Raw genomic sequence first — 25258 nt, forward strand, 5'->3', positions numbered from 1 at the left:
CTTGTTACCTCCTCCAACACCACCATCACCCACTTGTTACCTCCTCCAACACCACCATCACCCACTTGTTACCCCCTCCAACACCACCATCACCCACTTGTTACCCCCTCCAACACCACCATCACCCACTTGTTACCCCCTCCAACACCACCATCACCCACTTGTTACCTCCTCCAACACCACCATCACCCACTTGTTACCTCCTCCAACACCACCATCACCCACTTGTTACCTCCTCCAACACCACCATCACCCACTTGTTACCTCCTCCAACACCACCATCACCCACTTGTTACCCCCTCCAACACCACCATCACCCACTTGTTACCCCCTCCAACACCACCATCACCCACTTGTTACCTCCTCCAACACCACCATCACCCACTTGTTACCTACTCCAACACCACCATCACCCACTTGTCACCCCCTCCAACAGCTCTTGGTACCCCCCCCTCACAATACTGCTCCACCTCCTGTATTATGTGTGTCAAGTTGTGTCAGCTGGCCTTGCGTCGTAGTCTGTGTGTGGTTGATGATGGAACACCTGACTACATTGTTCAGAAACACAACTAGTGAAGGTGGCACTCGTGACACATGCTGCTGTAGTTTCCATTCTGCCGAAAATTCCATTCTTAAGTTTCGCCCGACCCCCGAGTGTGGAGGCTGGTGTGAGCAAGTATGGGAACCTGGTCGTTAATAAGGGGAAATTGCTTGGTTCAGCAGAACACCAGTTCCAGGGAAAATATTGTTGCATATTTCCATACTTCACCACCCAGCATTATGTGGCCGCAGTATACTGCCCTACCACCTGTGTGTGGGTGTGTGTGTGTGTGTGTGTGTGTGTGTGTGTGTGTGTGTGTGTGTGTGTGTATGTTCTTCAGCGTAACTACCTGTATGTAGTGTATGAGGGGGAGTTTCACACTCGCGGGGTCCATATCTTAACTTTCTCTGGTCATACAGTACACATGTGTAAGCTGGAGTCATGCAGTACACATGTATAAGCTGGAGTCATGCAGTACACATGTATAAGCTGGAGTCATGCAGTACACATGTGTAAGCTGGAGTCATGCAGTACACATGTATAAGCTGGAGTCATGCAGTACACATGTGTAAGCTGGAGTCATGCAGTACACATGTGTAAGCTGGAGTCATACAGTACACATGTGTAAGCTGGAGTCATACAGTACACATGTGTAAGCTGGAGTCATACAGTACACATGTGTAAGCTGGAGTCATACAGTACACATGTGTAAGCTGGAGTCATACAGTACACATGTGTAAGCTGGAGTCATGCAGGTACACATGTATAAGCTGGAGTCATGCAGTACACATGTGTAAGCTGGAGTCATGCAGGTACACATGTATAAGCTGAAGTCATGCAGTACACATGTATAAGCTGGAGTCATGCAGGTACACATGTGTAAGCTGGAGTCATACAGTACACATGTGTAAGCTGGAGTCATACAGTACACATGTGTAAGCTGGAGTCATACAGTACACATGTGTAAGCTGGAGTCATACAGTACACATGTGTAAGCTGGAGTCATACAGTACACATGTGTAAACTGGAGTCATACAGTACACATGTGTAAGCTGGAGTCATGCAGTACACATGTGTAAGCTGGAGTCATGCAGTACACATGTGTAAGCTGGAGTAATGCAGCAGTACACATGTGTAAGCTGGAGTCATGCAGTACACATGTGTAAGCTGGAGTCATGTAGTACACATGTGTAAGCTGGAGTCATACAGTACACATGTGTAAGCTGGAGTCATACAGTACACATGTGTAAGCTGGAGTCATACAGTACACATGTGTAAGCTGGAGTCATGCAGCAGTACACATGTGTAAGCTGGAGTCATGCAGCAGTACACATGTGTAAGCTGGAGTCATGCAGCAGTACACATGTGTAAGCTGGAGTCATGTAGTACACATGTGTAAGCTGGAGTCATACAGTACACATGTGTAAGCTGGAGTCATACAGTACACATGTGTAAGCTGGAGTCATACAGTACACATGTGTAAGCTGGAGTCATACAGTACACATGTGTAAGCTGGAGTCATGCAGCAGTACACATGTGTAAGCTGGAGTCATGCAGTACACATGTGTAAGCTGGAGTCATGTAGTACACATGTGTAAGCTGGAGTCATACAGTACACATGTGTAAGCTGGAGTCATACAGTACACATGTGTAAGCTGGAGTCATACAGTACACATGTGTAAGCTGGAGTCATGCAGCAGTACACATGTGTAAGCTGGAGTCATGCAGCAGTACACATGTGTAAGCTGGAGTCATGCAGCAGTACACATGTGTAAGCTGGAGTCATGCAGTACACATGTGTAAGCTGGAGTCATGCAGTACACATGTGTAAGCTGGAGTCATACAGTACACATGTGTAAGCTGGAGTCATGCAGTACACATGTGTAAGCTGGAGTCATGCAGCAGTACACATGTGTAAGCTGGAGTCATGCAGTACACATGTGTAAGCTGGAGTCATGCAGTACACATGTGTAAGCTGGAGTCATGCAGTATGAACAGTAAGCTGTTCCTCTCCTCCTGTATCATATCATTTCTTCACGTCATTTGTAATGTTCTTTCCTTAACATCATATTTGTGGCCTCTGATTGTTGTGGTTATATTTCATCATCCTTCAAGAAACATTTCATTATTAACATCATCAAACTGGCTTAAAACATTAAACACTGTGATCAAGTTTCCCCTGACTCTTCCCTCTTCCATTATGGACAACTTTATGGTCTTAATCCTCTTACTGTAAGCCAGCAGTGTTGACTTAACCTGTTCATCTTTGTAACACTTCTCTGGATCTTCTTTATATGTTCTTTGTGCCACATTTGGCACGCTGACCTACACACACACACACACACACACACACACACACACACACACACACACACACACACACACACACACTCACACACACACACACACACACACACACACACACACACACACACACACACACACACACACAAGCATAGTCTCATGTACCAAGTTTGATGACTCTCCCTGAATAATCTACTACATCGAGAACCACATGTCTACCAATAGACATTTTGTCTCATGTATATGTCGCCAGATATGACACTCTGGCTCCCACGTTCACTCAGTATACCTCATTATTGTGTAACATACTGTTCACTCAGTATACCTCAGTAATGATGCATCATATGTTCACTCAGTATACCTCAGTATTGTGTAACATACTGTCCACTCAGTATACCTATACCTCAGTAATGTGTAACGTACTGTTCACTCAGTATACCTATACCTCAGTAATGTGTAACATACTGTTCACTCAGTATACCTCAGTAATGATGCTTCATATGTTCACTCAGTATACCTCAGTATTGTGTAACATACTGTTCACTCAGTATACCTCAGTAATGATGCATCATATGTTCACTCAGTATACCTCAGTATTGAGGAACATACTGTTCACTCAGTATACCTGTACCTCAGTAATGTGTAACATACTGTTCACTCAGTATACCTATACCTCAGTAATGTGTAACATACTGTTCACTCAGTATACCTCAGTAATGATGCATCATATGTTCACTCAGTATACTTCAGTAATGTGTAACATTCTGTTCACTCAGTATACCTCAGTAATGATGCATCATATGTTCACTCAGTATACCTCAGTATTGAGGAACATACTGTTCACTCAGTATACCTATACCTCAGTAATGTGTAACGTACTGTTCACTCAGTATACCTATACCTCAGTAATGTGTAACATACTGTTCACTCAGTATACCTTAGTAATGATGCATCATATGTTCACTCAGTATACCTCAGTATTGTGTAACATACTGTTCACTCAGTATACCTCAGTAATGATGCATCATATGTTCACTCAGTATACCTCAGTATTGTGTAACATACTGTTCACTCAGTATACCTCAGTAATGATGCATCATATGTTCACTCAGTATACCTCAGTATTGTGTAACATACTGTTCACTCAGTATACCTATACCTCAGTATTGTGTAACATACTGTTCACTCAGTATACCTCAGTAATGATGCATCATATGTTCACTCAGTATACCTCAGTATTGAGGAACATACTGTTCACTCAGTATACCTGTACCTCAGTAATGTGTAACATACTGTTCACTCAGTATACCTATACCTCAGTAATGTGTAACATACTGTTCACTCAGTATACCTCAGTAATGATGCATCATATGTTCACTCAGTATACTTCAGTAATGTGTAACATTCTGTTCACTCAGTATACCTCAGTAATGATGCATCATATGTTCACTCAGTATACCTCAGTATTGAGGAACATACTGTTCACTCAGTATACCTATACCTCAGTAATGTGTAACGTACTGTTCACTCAGTATACCTATACCTCAGTAATGTGTAACATACTGTTCACTCAGTATACCTTAGTAATGATGCATCATATGTTCACTCAGTATACCTCAGTATTGTGTAACATACTGTTCACTCAGTATACCTCAGTAATGATGCATCATATGTTCACTCAGTATACCTCAGTATTGTGTAACATACTGTTCACTCAGTATACCTCAGTAATGATGCATCATATGTTCACTCAGTATACCTCAGTATTGTGTAACATACTGTTCACTCAGTATACCTCAGTATTGTGTAACATACTGTTCACTCAGTATACCTCAGTAATGATGCATCATATGTTCACTCAGTATACCTCAGTATTGTGTAACATACTGTTCACTCAGTATACCTCAGTAATGATGCATCATATGTTCACTCAGTATACCTCAGTATTGTGTAACATACTGTTCACTCAGTATACCTCAGTATTGTGTAACATACTGTTCACTCAGTATACCTATACCTCAGTAATGTGTAACGTACTGTTCACTCAGTATACCTCAGTATTGTGTAACATACTGTTCACTCAGTATACTTATACCTCAGTATTGTGTAACATACTGTTCACTCAGTATACTTATACCTCAGTATTGTGTAACATACTGTTCACTCAGTATACCTCAGTAATGTGGAACACTAGACACAGTCATAACCCTGTATGGTTGTCCGGGTCAGTAACATTCCAAGCCACACTACCTGGCTCCCACCAGCTGGCCCTTATTGACCTCTTACTGAGAGCAGATGGCTCCACCGTCATGAAGGCTTGTACAACACAGCATAATGCACAGCACCCAAGTGTGGCCCCAGTACAACTACAACCCTCGCTGGACCTGTGAACCTAACCACAACACCCCTACCCCACACCACAACACACCACACCACACCACAACACACCACACCACACCACAACACACCACACCACACCACAACACACCTACCCCACACCACAACACACCACACCACAACACTGCTACCCCACACCACAACACACCACACCACAACACTGCTACCCCCACACCACAACATACCACACCACAACACTGCTACCCCCACACCACAACATACCACACCACAACACTGCTACCCCCACACCACAACATACCACACCACAACACTGCTACCCCCACACCACAACACACCACACCACAACACTGCTACCCCCCACACCACAACATACCACACCACAACACTGCTACCCCCACACCACAACATACCACACCACAACACTGCTACCCCCACACCACAACACACCACACCACAACACTGCTACCCCCACACCACAACACACCACACCACAACACTGCTACCCCCACACCACAACACACCACACAACAACACTGCTACCCCCACACCACAACATACCACACAACAACACTGCTACCCCACGCCACAACATACCACACCACAACACCCCTACCCCACACCACAACACACCACACCACAACACTGCTACCCCCACACCACAACATACCACACCACAACACTGCTACCCCCACACCACAACACACCACACAACAACACTGCTACCCCCACACCACAACATACCACACCACAACACTGCTACCCCCACACCACAACATACCACACCACAACACTGCTACCCCACACCACACCACACCACACCACACCACACCACACCACAACACTCCTACCCCACACCACAACACACCACACCACACCACAACACACCACAACACACCACACCACACCACAACACACCACAACATACCACACCACACCACATCACACCACACCACAACACTCTTACCCCACACCACAACACTCCTGCCCCACACCACAACACTCCTACCCCACACCACAACACACCACAACACTCCACACCACATCACACCACATCACACCACACCACACCACACCACAACACACCACACCACAACACTCCTACCCCACACCACAACACTCCTACCCCACACCACAACACTCCTACCCCACACCACAACACTCCTACCCCACACCACAACACACCACATCACACCACACCACACCACAACACACCACACCACACCACAACACACCACAACACTCCACAACACATCACACCACACCACAACACACCACACCACAACACACCACAACACACCATTACACACCACATCACACCACACCACAACACACCACACCACACCACAACACACCACAACACTTCACACCACATCACCCCACACCACACCACACCAAAACACTCAACACCACATCACACCACACCACACCACACCACAACACTCCACACCACATCACACCACACCACAACACACCACAACACACCACACCACACCACAACACACCACACCACTACACACCACATCACACCACACCACAACACACAACACCACACCACAACACACCACAACACTCCACACCACATCACACCACACCACACCACAACACACCACAATACTCCACACCACACCACACCACACCACACCACAACACTCCACACCACACCACACCACACCACATCACACCACACCACACCACACCACACCACACCACACCACACCACACCACACCACACTACACCACACCACACCACACCACACCACATCACACCACACCACACCACACCACAACACTCCACACCACATCAAACCACACCACAACACACCACAACACACCACACCACACCACAACACACCACACCACTACACACCACATCACACCACACCACACCACACCACAACACTCCTACACCACACCACACCACACCACACCACACCACACCACACCACACCACATCACACCACACCACACCACACCACACCACACCACATCACACCACACCACACCACACCACAACACACCACACCACTACACACCACATCACACCACACCACAACACACCGCAACACTCCACACCACACCACACCACAACACTCCACACCACATCACACCACACCACAACACACCACACCACACCACACCACACCACACCACAACACTCCACACCACATCAAACCACACCACAACACACCACACCACTACACACCACATAACACCACACCACAACACACCACAACACTCCACACCACACCACACCACAACACTCCACACCACATCACACCACACCACAACACACCACACCACACCACACCACAACACACCACACCACACCACACCACACCACAACACTCCACACCACATCAAACCACACCACAACACACCACACCACTACACACCACATCACACCACACCACAACACACCACACCACACCACACCACACCACACCACAACACACCACAACACTCCACACCACACCACACCACAACACTCCACACCACATCACACCACACCACAACACACCACACCACACCACACCACAACACACCACACCACACCACACCACACCACACCACAACACTCCACACCACATCAAACCACACCACAACACACCACACCACACCACACCACAACACACCACACCACACCACAACACACCACACCACACCACACCACAACACACCACACCACAACACACCACACCACACCACACCACACCATGGGAGGTTCATGTTACCATAGTGTGGCCATATTGTTTACTACTGCTTGTATCATCAATATGTGTAACACAAACACACATGGAGGTCACATGTCTCCTGACACCACCACAGGGGCTCCTACACCCAGGGATAACCTATCCCAGGGATAACCTATCCCAGGGATAACCTATCCCAGGGACAACCTATCCCAGGGACAACCTATCCCAGGGATAACCTATCCCAGGGACAACCTATCCCAGGGATAACCTATCCCAGGGACAGCCTATCCCAGGGATACCCTATCCCAGGGATAACCTATCCCAGGGATAACCTATCCCAGGGATAACCTATCCCAGGGACAGCCTATCCCAGGGATACCCTATCCCAGGGACAGCCTATCCCAGGGACAGCCTATCCCAGGGACAGCCTATCCCAGGGATACCCTATCCCAGGGATACCCTATCCCAGGGACAGCCTATCCCAGGGACAGCCTATCCCAGGGATACCCTATCCCAGGGATAACCTATCCCAGGGATAACCTATCCCAGGGATAACCTATCCCAGGGACAACCTATCCCAGGGACAGCCTATCCCAGGGATACCCTATCCCAGGGACAGCCTATCCCAGGGACAGCCTATCCCAGGGATAACCTATCCCAGGGACAGCCTATCCCAGGGACAGCCTATCCCAGGGATAACCTATCCCAGGGATAACCTATCCCAGGGATAACCTATCCCAGGGATATAATAAGCACTACCTGTACAACCTGGGTAGTGAGTGATCCCAGTGTTGGCCAGTCTGGTTAACGTGGCGTGTGATGAACCAACACTTGTGGTTATATCCTGGTTATATCCTGGTTATATCCTGGTTATATCCTGGTTATATCCTGGTTAATTACTCACGTCCGAACGCAAGATTTCTGGCATTCTTTTGCTGGCCAGACAACCATAATTACGGACGGTATAAACCTAATTATCTTATAAGTGTAGGTGAGCATGTGGAACAGTCAGTGAGGTAGAGTGGTGACAGTCAGATGGACTCCAACATGTGGAACAGTCAGTGAGGTAGAGTGGTGACAGTCAGATGGACTCCAACATGTGGAACAGTCAGTGAGGTAGAGTGGTGACAGTCAGCTGGACTCCAACATGTGGAACAGTCAGTGAGGTAGAGTGGTGACAGCCAGCTGGCCTCCAACATGTGGAACAGTCAGTGAGGTAGAGTGGTGACAGTCAGCTGGCCTCCAACATGTGGAACAGTCAGTGAGGTAGAGTGGTGACAGTCAGCTGGCCTCCAACATGTGGAACAGTCAGTGAGGTAGAGTGGTGACAGCCAGCTGGCCTCCAACATGTGGAACAGTCAGTGAGGTAGAGTGGTGACAGTCAGCTGGCCTCCAACATGTGGAACAGTCAGTGAGGTAGAGTGGTGACAGTCAGCTGGCCTCCAACATGTGGAACAGTCAGTGAGGTAGAGTGGTGACAGCCAGCTGGCCTCCAACATGTGGAACAGTCAGTGAGGTAGAGTGGTGACAGTCAGCTGGCCTCCAACATGTGGAACAGTCAGTGAGGTAGAGTGGTGACAGTCAGCTGGCCTCCAACATGTGGAACAGTCAGTGAGGTAGAGTGGTGACAGTCAGCTGGCCTCCAACATGTGGAACAGTCAGTGAGGTAGAGTGGTGACAGCCAGCTGGCCTCCAACATGTAGAACAGTCAGTGAGGTAGAGTGGTGACAGTCAGCTGGCCTCCAATATGTGGAACAGTCAGTGAGGTAGAGTGGTGACAGTCAGGTGGCCTCCAACATGTAGAACAGTCAGTGAGGTAGAGTGGTGACAGCCAGCTGGCCTCCAACATGTGGAACAGTCAGTGAGGTAGAGTGGTGACAGTCAGGTGGCCTCCAACATGTAGAACAGTCAGTGAGGTAGAGTGGAGACAGTCAGCTGGACTCCAACATGTGGAACAGTCAGTGAGGTAGAGTGGTGACAGTCAGGTGGCCTCCAACATGTGGAACAGTCAGTGAGGTAGAGTGGTGACAGCCAGCTGGCCTCCATGTGGAACAGTCAGTGAGGCAGAGTGGTGACAGCCAGCTGGCCTCCAACATGTGGAACAGTCAGTGAGGTAGAGTGGTGACAGCCAGCTGGCCTCCAACATGTGGAACAGTCAGTGAGGTAGAGTGGTGACAGTCAGCTGGCCTCCATGTGGAACAGTCAGTGAGGTAGAGTGGTGACAGTCAGGTGGCCTCCAACATGTGGAACAGTCAGTGAGGTAGAGTGGTGACAGTCAGCTGGCCTCCAACATGTGGAACAGTCAGTGAGGTAGAGTGGAGACAGTTAGGTGGCCTCCAACATGTGGAACAGTCAGTGTGGAAGAGTGGAGACAGTCAGCTGGACTCCAACATGTGGAGCAGTCAGTGTGGAAGAGTGGAGACAGTCAGGTGGCCTCCAACATGTAGAACAGTCAGTGAGGTAGAGTGGAGACAGTCAGGTGGCCTCCAACATGTGGAGCAGTCAGTGTGGAAGAGTGGAGACAGTCAGCTGGACTCCAACATGTGGAGCAGTCAGTGTGGAAGAGTGGAGACAGTCAGCTGGCCTCCAACATGTGGAACAGTCAGTGAGGTAGAGTGGAGACAGTCAGCTGGCCTCCAACATGTAGAACAGTCAGTGAGGTAGAGTGGAGACAGTCAGGTGGCCTCCAACATATGGAACAGTCAGTGAGGTAGAGAGGTGACAGTCAGCTGGCCTCCAACATGTGGAACAGTCATTTACTGTTGGAATCTTGCGTAGATCACTGTGTGTACTGGAGCCATGATCACTGTGTGTACTGGAGCCATGACCACTGTGTGTACTGGAGCCATGACCACTGTGTGTACTGGAGCCATGATCACTGTGTGTACTGGAGCCATGATCACTGTGTGTACTGGATCCATGACCACTGTGTGTACTGGATCCATGACCACTGTGTGTACTGGAGCCATGATCACTGTGTGTACTGGAGCCATGATCACTGTGTGTACTGGAGCCATGATCACTGTGTGTACTGGAGCCATGATCACTGTGTGTACTGGAGCCATGACCACTGTGTGTACTGGAGCCATGATCACTGTGTGTACTGGAGCCATGATCACTGTAGTACTGGAGCCATGACCACTGTGTGTACTGGAGCCATGACCACTGTGTGTACTGGAGCCATGATCACTGTGTGTACTGGTGCCATGATCACTGTGTGTACTGGAGCCATGACCACTGTGTGTTCTGGAGCCATGACCTCTGTGTGTACTGGAGCCATGACCACTGTGTGTACTGGAGCCATGATCACTGTGTGTACTGGAGCCATGACCACTGTGTGTACTGGAGCCATGATCACTGTGTGTACTGCAGCCATGATCACTGTGTGTACTGGAGCCATGACCACTGTGTGTACTGGAGCCATGACCACTGTGTGTACTGGAGCCATGACCACTGTTTGTACTGGAGCCATGATCACTCTGTGTACTGGAGCCATGACCACTGTGTGTACTGGAGCCATGACCACTGTGTGTACTGGAGCCATGACCACTGTGTGTACTGGAGCCATGATCACTGTGTGTACTGGAGCCATGACCACTGTGTGTACTGGAGCCATGACCACTGTGTGTACTGGAGCCATGACCACTGTGTGTACTGGAGCCATAACCACTGTGTTTACTGGAGCCATGATCACTGTGTGTACTGGAGCCATGATCACTGTGTGTGCTGGAGCCATGATCACTGTGTGTACTGGAGCCATGATCACTATGTGTACTAGAGCCATGATCACTGTGTGTGCTGGAGCCATGATCACTGTGTGTACTGGAGCCATGATCACTGTGTGTACTGGAGCCATGATCACTGTGTGTACTGGAGCCATGATCACTGTGTGTACTGGAGCCATGATCACTGTGAGTACTGGAGCCATGATCACTGTGTACTGGAGCCATGTCACTGTGTGTACTGGAGCCATGACCACTGTTTGTACTGGAGCCATGATCATTGTGTGTGCTGGAGCCATGTCACTGTGTGTACTGGAGCCATGATCACTGTGTGTACTGGAGCCATGATCACTGTGAGTACTGGAGCCATGATCACTGTGTGTACTGGAGCCATGATCACTGTGTGTACTGGAGCCATGATCACTGTGTGTACTGGAGCCATAACCACTCTGTGTACTGGAGCCATAACCACTGTGTGTTCTGGAGCCATGACCTCTGTGTGTACTGGAGCCATGATCACTGTGTGTACTGGAGCCATGATCACTGTGTGTACTTGAGCCATGTCACTGTGTGTACTGGAGCCATGATCACTGTGTGTACTGGAGCCATGATCACTGTGAGTACTGGAGCCATGATCACTGTGTGTACTGGAGCCATGTCACTGTGTGTACTGGAGCCATGACCACTGTGTGTACTGGAGCCATGATCACTGTGTGTGCTGGAACCATGTCACTGTGTGTACTGGAGCCATGATCACTGTGTGTACTGGAGCCATGATCACTGTGAGTACTGGAGCCATGATCACTGTGTGTACTGGAGCCATGATCACTGTGTGTACTGGAGCCATGATCACTGTGTGTACTGGAGCCATGACCACTGTTTGTACTGGAGCCATGATCACTGTGTGTGTTGGAGCCATGATCACTGTGTGTACTGGAGCCATGACCACTGTGTGTACTGGAGCCATGACCACTATGTGTGTTGGAGCCATGATCACTGTGTGTACTGGAGCCATGACCACTATTTGTACTGGAGCTATGATCACTGTGTGTGCTGGAGCCATGATCACTGTGTGTACTGGAGCCATGATCACCGTGTGTACTGGAGCCATGACCACTGTGTGTACTGGAGCCATGATCACTATGTATGCTGGAGCCATGACCACTGTGTGTACTGGAGCCATGACCACTGTGTGTACTGGAGCCATGATCACTGTGTGTACTGGAGCCATGATCACTGTGTGTACTGGAGCCATGATCACTGTGTGTATTGGAGCCATGATCACTGTGTGTACTGGAGCCATGATCACTGTGTGTACTGGAGCCATGACCACTGTGTGTACTGGAGCCATGATCACTGTGTGTACTGGAGCCATGATCACTGTGGTACTGGAGCCATGATCACTGTGTGTACTGGAGCCATGATCACAATGTGTACTGGAGCCATGATCACTGTTTGTACTGGAGCCATGATCACTGTGTGTACTGGAGCCATGATCACTGTAGTACTGGAGCCATGATCACTGTGTGTACTGTAGCCATGATCACTGTAGTACTGGATCCATGATCACTGTGTGTACTGGAGCCATGATCACTGTGGTACTGGAGCCATGATCACTGTGTGTACTGGAGCCATGATCACAATGTGTACTGGAGCCATGATCACTGTTTGTACTGGAGCCATGATCACTGTGTGTACTGGAGCCATGATCACTGTAGTACTGGAGCCATGATCACTGTGTGTACTGGAGCCATGATCACTGTGTGTACTGGAGCCATGACCACTGTGTGTACTGGAGCCATGATCACTGTGTGTACTGGAGCCATGATCACTGTGTGTACTGGAGCCATGACCTTTGTTTGTACTGGAGCCATGATCACTGTGTGTACTGGGGACATTATCACTGTATTCGATGGTCGTACCATCATGTTCGAGAGTCGTACCATCATGTTCGAGGGTCGTACCATCATGTTCGAGGGTCGTACCATCATGTTCGATGGTCACACCATCATATTCGAGGGTCGTACCATCATGTTCGAGGGTCGTACCATCATGTTCGAGGGTCGTACTATCATGTTCGAGGGTCGTACCATCATGTTCGAGGGTCGTACCATCATATTCGATTGTCGTACCATCATGTTCGAGGGTCGTACCATCATGTTCGATGGTCGTACCATCATGTTCGAGGGTCGTACCATCATGTTCGAGGGTCGTACCATCATGTCCGAGGGTCGTACCATCATGTTCGAGGGTCGTACCATCATGGTCGTGGGTCGTACCATCATGTTCGAGGGTCGTACCATCATGGTCGAGGGTCGTACTATCATGTTCGAGGGTCGTACCATCATGTTCGAGGGTGGTACCATCATGTTCGAGGGTCGTACTATCATGTTCGAGGGTCGTACCATCATGTTCGAGGGTCGTACCATCATGTTCGAGGGTCGTACTATCATGTTCGAGGGTCGTACCATCATGGTCGAGGGTCGTACCATCATGTTCGAGGGTCGTACTATCATGTTCGAGGGTCGTACCATCATGGTCGAGGGTCGTACCATCATGGTCGAGGGTCGCACCATCATATTCGAGGGTCGTACCATCATGTTCGAGGGTCGTACCATCATGTTCTAGGATCTCATCATAGTAATCAAAAGGTTGAGTCGTATTCTACATACCTAACATCAAACTTGTGTACAACATGGTTCAGACGACCCACATAACGACCCACATAACAAACATCTGCAACAAACACATAACAAGCAACTACAACAAGCACTTAACAAACAAGTGCAATAAACACATAACAAACAACTGTGATACACTGGTAAAGCAGTTATTTAATACTGTTGTAGAAAATGTATTTCTGATTTTGTAAGCCTCTTAAATGTAAACCAACATTATCTCTTATTTAGGAAGTCTAACAGTACTATTAAAGATATCAGAAATTGACGGATGAAATTGAGGATACCGACAGATGTTGCAGATACCATTAAAGATATCTTCAGAAAGTTAATGGACACAATTAAAGCTGAACATCTTGTTCAATAATGAAAAGATGAACACGTTAGTATACAGTAGTACGAGGGTCCTACCCACACCCACCCTCCCATGACGCTGACTTGGGTCATTAATGTGGCTCAGGTGAGGCCAGAGACGGTGAGCGGGTGAGTCACGGAGACACGAGGAGGAGGAGGAGGAGAAGGAGACACGAGGAGAAGGAGGAGGAGGAGACACGAAGAGGAGCATGAGGAGTAGACACGAGGAGGAGGAGGAGGAGCAGGAGGAGGAGAAGGAGACACGAGGAGGAGGATGACGAGGAGACACGAGGAGGAGGAGGAGGAGGAGGAGACACGAGGAGGAGGAGGAGGAGGAGGGGGAGGAGAAGGAGACACGAGGAGGAGGAGGATGGGGAGAAGGAGACACGAGGAGGAGGAGGAGAAGGAGACATGAGGAGGAGGAGGATGGGGAGAAGGAGACACGAGGAGGAGGATGGGGAAAAGGAGTAAGGAAGACGGGGAGGGAAGAGGAGGAGGGAAGAGAGGGAGAAAAGTGAAAGAAAAACTAGCACAGACAGACAGATTATTATTATCATCATTATTATTATTATCACTATTATTACCTCGCCACACATGAAATAACAACCCCCTCCCCCCTCATGTGTGCCAGGTAGCGCTGGGAAAAGACAAAAAAGGCCACATTCATTCTCACTCAGTCTCTAGCTGTCATGTAATAATGCACCGAAACCACAGCTCCCTTTCCACATCCAGGCCCCACAGAACTTTCCATGGTTTACCCCCACACACTTCATATGCCTTGGTTCAATCCATTGACAGCACGCCGACCCCGATATACCACATCGTTCCAATTCACTCTATTCCTTGCCCGCCTTATTATTATCATTATCATTATTATAATTATTATTATTATTATCATTATTATTATTATTATTATTATTATTATTATTATTACTATTATTACTATTATTTTTTTTTTTGCTTTGTCGCTGTCTCCCGCGTTATTATTATCATTAATACTATTATTATCATCATTATTATTATTATTATTATTATTATTATTATTATTATTATTATTATTATTATCATTATTATTATCGTTATTATTATTATCATTATTATGATTATTATTTCTATCATTATTATTAGCATCATTATTACTGTTATCATTATTATTATTATTATTATCATTATTATTATTATTATTATTATTATTATTATTATTATTATTACTATTATTATCATTATTATTATTATTATTATTATTATTATTATTATTATTATTATTATCATTATTATGATTATTATTTCTATCATTATTGTTAGTATCATTATCACTGTTATCATTATTATTATTATTATTATTATTATTATTATTATTATTATTATTATTATTATTATTATTATTATCATTATTATTATTATCATTATTATGATTATTATTATTATTATCATTATTATGATTATTATTTCTATCATTATTATTAGTATCATTATTACTGTTATCATTATTATTATTATTATTATTATTATTATTATTATTATTATTATTATTATTATTATTATTATCATTATTATGATTATTATTTCTATCATTATTATTAGTATCATTATTACTGTTATCATTATTATTATTATTACTATTATTATTATTATTATTATTTTTTTTTTTTTTTATACCTCGTCGCTGTCTCCCGCGGTTGCGAGGTAGCGCAAGGAAACAGACGAAAGAAATGGCCCAACCCCCCCCATACACATGTACATACACACGTCCACACATGCAAATATACATACCTACACAGCTTTCCATGGTTTACCCCGGACGCTTCACATGCCTTGATTCAATCCACTGACAGCACGTCAACCCCTGTATACCACATCGCTCCAATTCACTCTATTCCTTGCCCTCCTTTCACCCTCCTGCATGTTCAGGCCCCGATCACACAAAATCCTTTTCACTCCATCTTTCCACCTCCAATTTGGTCTCCCTCTTCTCCTCGTTCCCTCCACCTCCGACACATATATCCTCTTGGTCAATCTTTCCTCACTCATTCTCTCCATGTGCCCAAACCATTTCAAAACACCCTCTTCTGCTCTCTCAACCACGCTCTTTTTATTTCCACACATCTCTCTTACCCTTACGTTACTTACTCGATCAAACCACCTCACACCACACATTGTCCTCAAACATCTCATTTCCAGCACATCCATCCTCCTGCGCACAACTCTATCCATAGCCCACGCCTCGCAACCATACAACATTGTTGGTACCACTATTCCTTCAAACATACCCATTTTTGCTTTCCGAGATAATGTTCTCGACTTCCACACATTTTTCAAGGCTCCCAAAATTTTCGACCCCTCCCCCACCCTATGATCCACTTCCGCTTCCATGGTTCCATCCGCTGACAGATCCACTCCCAGATATCTAAAACACTTCACTTCCTCCAGTTTTTCTCCATTCAAACTCACCTCCCAATTGACTTGACCCTCAACCCTACTGTACCTAATAACCTTGCTCTTATTCACATTTACTCTTAACTTTCTTCTTCCACACACTTTACCAAACTCCGTCACCAGCTTCTGCAGTTTCTCACATGAATCCGCCACCAGCGCTGTATCATCAGCGAACAACAACTGACTCACTTCCCAAGCTCTCTCATCCCCAACAGACTTCATACTTGCCCCTCTTTCCAAGACTCTTGCATTTACCTCCCTAACAACCCCATCCATAAACAAATTAAACAACCATGGAGACATCACACACCCCTGCCGCAAACCTACATTCACTGAGAACCAATCACTTTCCTCTCTTCCTACACGTACACATGCCTTACATCCTCGATAAAAATTTTCACTGCTTCTAACAACTTTCCTCCCACACCATATATTCTTAATACCTTCCACAGAGCATCTCTATCAACTCTATCATATGCCTTCTCCAGATCCATAAATGCTACATACAAATCCATTTGCTTTTCTAAGTATTTCTCACATACATTCTTCAAAGCAAACACCTGATCCACACATCCTCTACCACTTCTGAAACCACACTGCTCTTCCCCAATCTGATGCTCTGTACATGCCTTCACCCTCTCAATCAATACCCTCCCATATAATTTACCAGGAATACTCAACAAACTTATACCTCTGTAATTTGAGCACTCACTCTTATCCCCTTTGCCTTTGTACAATGGCACTATGCACGCATTCCGCCAATCCTCAGGCACCTCACCATGAGTCATACATACATTGAATAACCTTACCAACCAGTCAACAATACAGTCACCCCCTTTTTTAATAAATTCCTCTGCAATACCATCCAAACCTGCTGCCTTGCCGGCTTTCATCTTCCGCAAAGCTTTTACTACCTCTTCTCTGTTTACCAAATCATTTTCCCTAACCCTCTCACTTTGCACACCACCTCGACCCAAACACCCTATATCTGCCACTCTGTCATCAGACACATTCAACAAACCTTCAAAATACTCATTCCATCTCCTTCTCACATCACCACTACTTGTTATCACCTCCCCATTTATTATTATTATTATCATTATTATTATTATAATTATTATCATTATTATTATTATTGTTAATATTATCATTATTATTATTATCGTTATTGTTATCATTATTATCGCTATTGTTATCATTATTACTATTATCATTATCATTATTATTACTATCATCATTATCATTATTATTATTATTATTATTATTATTATTATTATTATTATTATTATTATTATTATTATTATTATCATTATTATTACTAGGTACATTAGGGTTGAGGGACAAGTTGATTGGAAGGTAAGTTTGAATGGAGAAAAACTGGAGGAAGTAAAGTGTTTTAGATATCTGCGAGTGGATCTGGCAGCCGATGGAACCATGGAAGCGGAAGTGAGTCACAGGATGGTGGAGAGGGCGAAAGTTCTGGGAGCGTTGAAAACTGTTTGGAAGGCGAGAACATTATCTCGGAAAGCAAAAATGGGTATATTTGAAGGAATAGTGGTTCCAACGATGTTATATGGTTGTGAGGCGTGGGTTATATATAGGGTTGTGTGGAGGAGGGTGGATGTGCTGAATATGAGATGTTTGAGGACAATATGTGGTGTGAGGTGGTTTGATCGAGTAAGTAATGAAAGGGTAAGAGAGATGTGTGGTAATGAAATGAGTGTGGTTGAAAGAGCAGAAGAGGCTGTTTTGAAATGGTTTGGTCACATGGAGAGAATGAGTGAGGAAAGATTGACCAAGAGGATATATGTGTTAGAGGTGGAGGGAACGAGGAGAAGTGGGAGACCAAATTGGAGGTGGAAAGATGGAGTGAAAAAGATTTTGTGTGATCGGGGCCTGAACATGCAGGAGGGTGAAAGGCGTGCAAAGAATAGAGTGAATTGGAACGATGTGGTATACCGGGGTCGACGTGCTGTCAGTGGATATAACCAGGGCATGTGAAGCGTCTGGGGTAAACCATGGAAAGTTTTGTGGGACCTGGACGTGGAGAGGGAGCTGTGGTTTCGGTGCATTATACATGACAGCTAGAGATTGAGTGTGAACGAATGTGGCCTTTGTTGTCTTTTTCTAGCGCTACCTCGCGCATATGCGGGGGGAGGGGTTTTTCATTTCACGTGTAGCGGTGTGGCGACAGGAATGAATAAGGGCAGACAGTATGAATTATGTACATATATATATATATATATATATATATATATATATATATATATATATATATATATATATATATATATATATATATATATATATATATATATATATATATATATATATATTCTTTCTTTTTCTTTCAAACTATTCGCCATTTCCCGCATTAGCGAGGTAGCGTTAAGATAAGAGGACTGGGCCTTTGAGGGAATACCCTCACCTGGCCCAATTCTCTGTTCCTTCTTTTGGAAAATTGAAAAAAAAAAAAAAAAAAAACGAGAGGGGAGGATTTCCAGCCCCCCGCTCCCTCCCCTTTTAGTCGCCTTCTACGACACGCAGGGAATACGTGGGAAGTATTCTTAATCCCCTATCCCCAGGGATAATATATATATATATATATATATATATATATATATATATATATATATATATATATATATATATATATATATATATATATATTTTTTTTTTTTTTTCAAACTATTCGCCATTTCCCGCGTTAGCGAGGTAGCGTTAAGAACAGAGAACTGGGCCACTGAGGGAATATCCTCACCTGGCCCCCTTCTCTGTTCCTTCTTTTGGAAAATTAAAAAAAATTGAGAGGGGAGGATTTCCAGCCCCCCGCTCCCTCCCCTTTTAGTCGCCTTCTACGACACGCAGGGAATACGTGGGAAGTATTCTTTCTCCCCTATCCCCAGGGATAATATATATATATATATATATATATATATATATATATATATATATATATATATATATATATATATATATATATATCTTTCTTTCAAACTATTCGCCATTTCCCGCGTTAGCGAGGTAGCGTTAAGAACAGAGAACTGGGCCTTTGAGGGAATATCCTCACCTGGCCCCCTTCTCTTTTCCTTCTTTTGAAAAATTAAAAAGAAAAATAATGAGAGGGGAAGATTTCCAGCCCCCCGCTCCCTCCACTTTTAGTCGCCTTCTACGACACGCAGGGAATACATATATAAATATATATATATATATATATATATATATATATATATATATATATATATATATATATATATATATATATATATATATATATATATATATATATATATGGTGAAAAAAAGGGGAAATGAGAGTTGGGGTGAGAGAGTATCATTAAATTTTAGGGAGAATAAAAAGATGTTCTGGAAGGAGGTAAATAAAGTGCGTAAGACAAGGGAGCAAATGGGAACTTCAGTGAAGGGCGCAAATGGGGAGGTGATAACAAGTAGTGGTGATGTGAGAAGGAGATGGAGTGAGTATTTTGAAGGTTTGTTGAATGTGTTTGATGATAGAGTGGCAGATATAGGGTGTTTTGGTCGAGGTGGTGTGCAAAGTGCGAGGGTTAGGGAAAATGATTTGGTAAACAGAGAAGAGGTAGTAAAAGCTTTGCGGAAGATGAAAGCCGGCAAGGCAGCAGGTTTGGATGGTATTGCAGTGGAATTTATTAAAAAAGGGGGTGACTGTATTGTTGACTGGTTGGTAAGGTTATTCAATGTATGTATGACTCATGGTGAGGTGCCTGAGGATTGGCGGAATGCGTGCATAGTGCCATTGTACAAAGGCAAAGGGGATAAGAGTGAGTGCTCAAATTACAGAGGTATAAGTTTGTTGAGTATTCCTGGCAAATTATATGGGAGGGTATTGATTGAGAGGGTGAAGGCATGTACAGAGCATCAGATTGGGGAAGAGCAGTGTGGTTTCAGAAGTGGTAGAGGATGTGTGGATCAGGTGTTTGCTTTGAAGAATGTATGTGAGAAATACTTAGAAAAGCAAATGGATTTGTATGTAGCATTTATGGATCTGGAGAAGGCATATGATAGAGTTGATAGAGATGCTCTGTGGAAGGTATTAAGAATATATGGTGTGGGAGGCAAGTTGTTAGAAGCAGTGAAAAGTTTTTATCGAGGATGTAAGGCATGTGTACGTGTAGGAAGAGAGGAAAGTGATTGGTTTTCAGTGAATGTAGGTTTGCGGCAGGGGTGTGTGATGTCTCCATGGTTGTTTAATTTGTTTATGGATGGGGTTGTTAGGGAGGTGAATGCAAGAGTTTTGGAAAGAGGGGCAAGTATGAAGTCTGTTGGGGATGAGAGAGCTTGGGAAGTGAGTCAGTTGTTGTTCGCTGATGATACAGCGCTGGTGGCTGATTGATGTGAGAAACTGCAGAAGCTGGTGACTGAGTTTGGTAAAGTGTGTGAAAGACGAAAGTTAAGAGTAAATGTGAATAAGAGCAAGGTTATTAGGTACAGTAGGGTTGAGGGTCAATCCAATTGGGAGGTGAGTTTGAATGGAGAAAAACTGGAGGAAGTGAAGTGTTTTAGATATCTGGGAGTGGATCTGGCAGCGGATGGAACCATGGAAGCGGAAGTGGATCATAGGGTGGGGGAGGGGGCGAAAATTCTGGGAGCCTTGAAGAATGTGTGGAAGTCGAGAACATTATCTCGGAAAGCAAAAATGGGTATGTTTGAAGGAATAGTGGTTCCAACAATGTTGTATGGTTGCGAGGCGTGGACTATGGATAGAGTAGTGCGCAGGAGGATGGATGTGCTGGAAATGAGATGTTTGAGGACAATGTGTGGTGTGAGATGTTTTGATCGAGTAAGTAACGTAAGGGTAAGAGAGATGTGTGGAAATAAAAAGAGCGTGGTTGAGAGAGCAGAAGAGGGTGTTTTGAAATGGTTTGGTCACATGGAGAGAATGAGTGAGGAAAGATTGACCAAGAGGATATATGTGTCGGAGGTGGAGGGAACGAGGAGAAGAGGGAGACCAAATTGGAGGTGGAAAGATGGAGTGAAAAAGATTTTGTGTGATCGGGGCCTGAACATGCAGGAGGGTGAAAGGAGGGCAAAGAATAGAGTGAATTGGAGCGATGTGGTATACCGGGGTTGACGTGCTGTCAGTGGATTGAATCGAGGCATGTGTATGGGGGTGGGTTGGGCCATTTCTTTCGTCTGTTTCCTTGCGCTACCTCGTAAACGCGGGAGACAGCGACAAAGCAAAAAAAAAAAAAAAAAAAAAATATATATATATATATGTATATATATATAAATATATATATATATATATATATATATATACATATATATATATATATATATATATATATATATATATATATATATATATATATATATATATATATATATATATATATATATATATATATATATATATATATATCTTTCTTTTATACTATTCGCCATCTCCCGCATTACCGAGGTAGCGTTAAGAACAGAGGACTGGACCTCTTTGAGGGTATATCCTTACCTGGCCCCCTTCTCTGACCCTTGTTTTGGAAAATTAATTAAACCGAGAGGGGAGGATTTCCAGCCCCCCGCTCCCTTCCCTTTTAGTCGCCATCTACGACACGCAGGGAATACATGGGAAGTATTCTTTCTCCCCTATCCCTAGGGATAAATATGTCTATATATATGTGTATATATGTATACGTGCATGTATGGGCATTTATGCATATATGTATGTGTATATGAGTGGATGGGCCATTCTTCGTCTCCTTCCCGGCACTACCTTGCTGACGCGGGAAACAGTGATTAAGTATAATAATAAAAATAATAAAAATGAGTGTGTCTGAAAGTACTGTAGTCCAATACTGTTGCATAGATGTAAGTGCTTAACGATGAATGTAAAAGAAGCAAAGATGGACAAGTTGGAAATGAAATGTTGCTAAGCCAGTTGACAATGTAAGCAAAGACAGTGTGAGAGAGAAGAAAGGAAGTATGCTTGGTCTGACTGAGGCGACCAGGATGTGCTGAAATAATATGGCTATGGCGAGGAAGGGCAAAGAAATGACTAAAAGGATTTATATGGGGAAGAGAGAGAGAGAGGGGAGGAGGGATATTTTTTTGACCAAGTAGATGGACAGATGGAGTAAAGGAGACTTCAGGGTACTGAGGCCTGAACATTCAGGAGGGTATGAGCCGGAATGCACGTGAACAGTGAGGTGTAAGGATGGATGAAATGCTGCCAATGGGTTAAACCAGAGATTATAATGGGGTCAAGGTAAACCAATAAATTAGTATGCATGACAGTTGTAGATAAAAGGCTTTGTGTCTGGCACATTGTTTATAACAGGTGGAGAGTGAAAATGCAAACAAAGCCAATGTTCATTTGTTTGTGACAATATTTCACTAAGCAGGAGAAGCAACGCAGTAAAAAAAAAAAATATAGTGAATGAGTAAGAGTATGAATATAAGTCAAAAGAGGCGCTGAAGAAGAGTTTCAAGTAAATATGTAGTTCAAGAACTGTTTTACATTAGTGTACAAAGATGCATGAAAACCCTGATATGGTCTAAGGAGTTCTAGTTTTATGTGACATAAACAAATAAATTCTATGAAAATTTTCTCAATTATAGATTTATCTAAACTTCAGAAGCTAATCATCACTGGATTCTTTGAAAATTTTCGTAGCAAGAATCTGAAGTGGAGTGAGAATACCTTCCACATTTAGATGATTTGAAACATTAAAAAGCTGTGCAGAAGCCTCTTGGGTTTCAGCAACATTGCCCTCTATGGACAAGAGTTTCTCTTTTGCCTCTTCAATGATGCTCATTTGAGAATCACTCAAGGAACCATTAAGGACTTTTTGCTGTTAAGACCGAATCGATATCCTGTAGCTCTTCTTTAATTCTGGCCTGCATGTATTTCTCATTTTTTAATTGCACTTGTAATGTATATATATATATATATATATATATATATATATATATATATATATATATATATATATATATTGCTTTGTCGCTGTTTCCCGCGTTAGCGAGGTAGCGCAAGGAAACTGACGAAAGAATGGCCCAACCCACCCACATACACATGTACATACATACACGTCCACACACGCAAATATACATACCTATACATCTCAACGTATACATATATATACACACACAGACATATACATATATACACGTGTACACAATTCATACAGTCTGCCTTTACTCATTTCCATCGCCACCTCGCAACACATGAAATAACAACCCCTTCCACCCACATATGTGCGAGGTAGCGCTAGGAAAAGACAACAAAGGCCCCATTCGTTCACACTCAGTCTCTAGCTGTCATGTAATAATGCACCGACACCACAGCTCCCTTTCCACATCCAGGCCCCACAGAACTTTCCATGGTTTACCCCAGACGCTTCACATGCCCTGATTCAATCCACTGACAGCACGTCGACCCCGGTATACCACATCGTTCCAATTCACTCTATTCCTTGCACGCCTTTCACCCTCCTCCATGTTCAGGTCCCGATCACTCTAAATCTTTTTCACTCCATCTTTCCACATCCAATTTGGTCTCCCACTTCTCCTCGTTCCCTCCACCTCCGACACATATATCCTCTTTGTCAATCTTTCCCCACTCATTCTCTCCATGTGACCAAACCATTTCAAAACACCCTTTTCTGCTCTCTCAACCACATTCTTTTTATTTCCACACACCTCTCTTACCCTTACATTAATTACTCGATCAAACCACCTCACACCACATATTGTCCTCAAACATCTCATTTCCAACACATCCACCCTCCTCCGCACACCTCTATCCATAGCCCACGCCTCACAACCATACAACATTGTTGGAACCACTATTCTTTCAAACATTCCCATTTTTGCTTTCCGAGATAATGTTCTCGACTTCCACACATTCTTCAAGGCTCCCAAAATTTTCGACCCCTCCCCCACCCTATGATTCACTTCCGCTTCCATGGTTCCATCCACTGCCAGACCCACTCCCAGATATCTAAAACACTTCACTTCCTCCAGTTTTTCTCCATTCAAACTTACCTCCCAGTTGACTTGACCCTCAACCCTACTGTACCTAATAACCTTGCTCTTATTCACATTCACTCTCAACTTTCTTCTTTCACACACTTTACCAAACTCAGTCACCAGCTTCTGAAGTTTCTCATGAATCAGCCACCAGCGCTGTATCATC

Source organism: Panulirus ornatus, chromosome 26 (genome assembly GCF_036320965.1).
Source record: "Panulirus ornatus isolate Po-2019 chromosome 26, ASM3632096v1, whole genome shotgun sequence".
Classification (NCBI taxonomy): domain Eukaryota; kingdom Metazoa; phylum Arthropoda; class Malacostraca; order Decapoda; family Palinuridae; genus Panulirus; species Panulirus ornatus.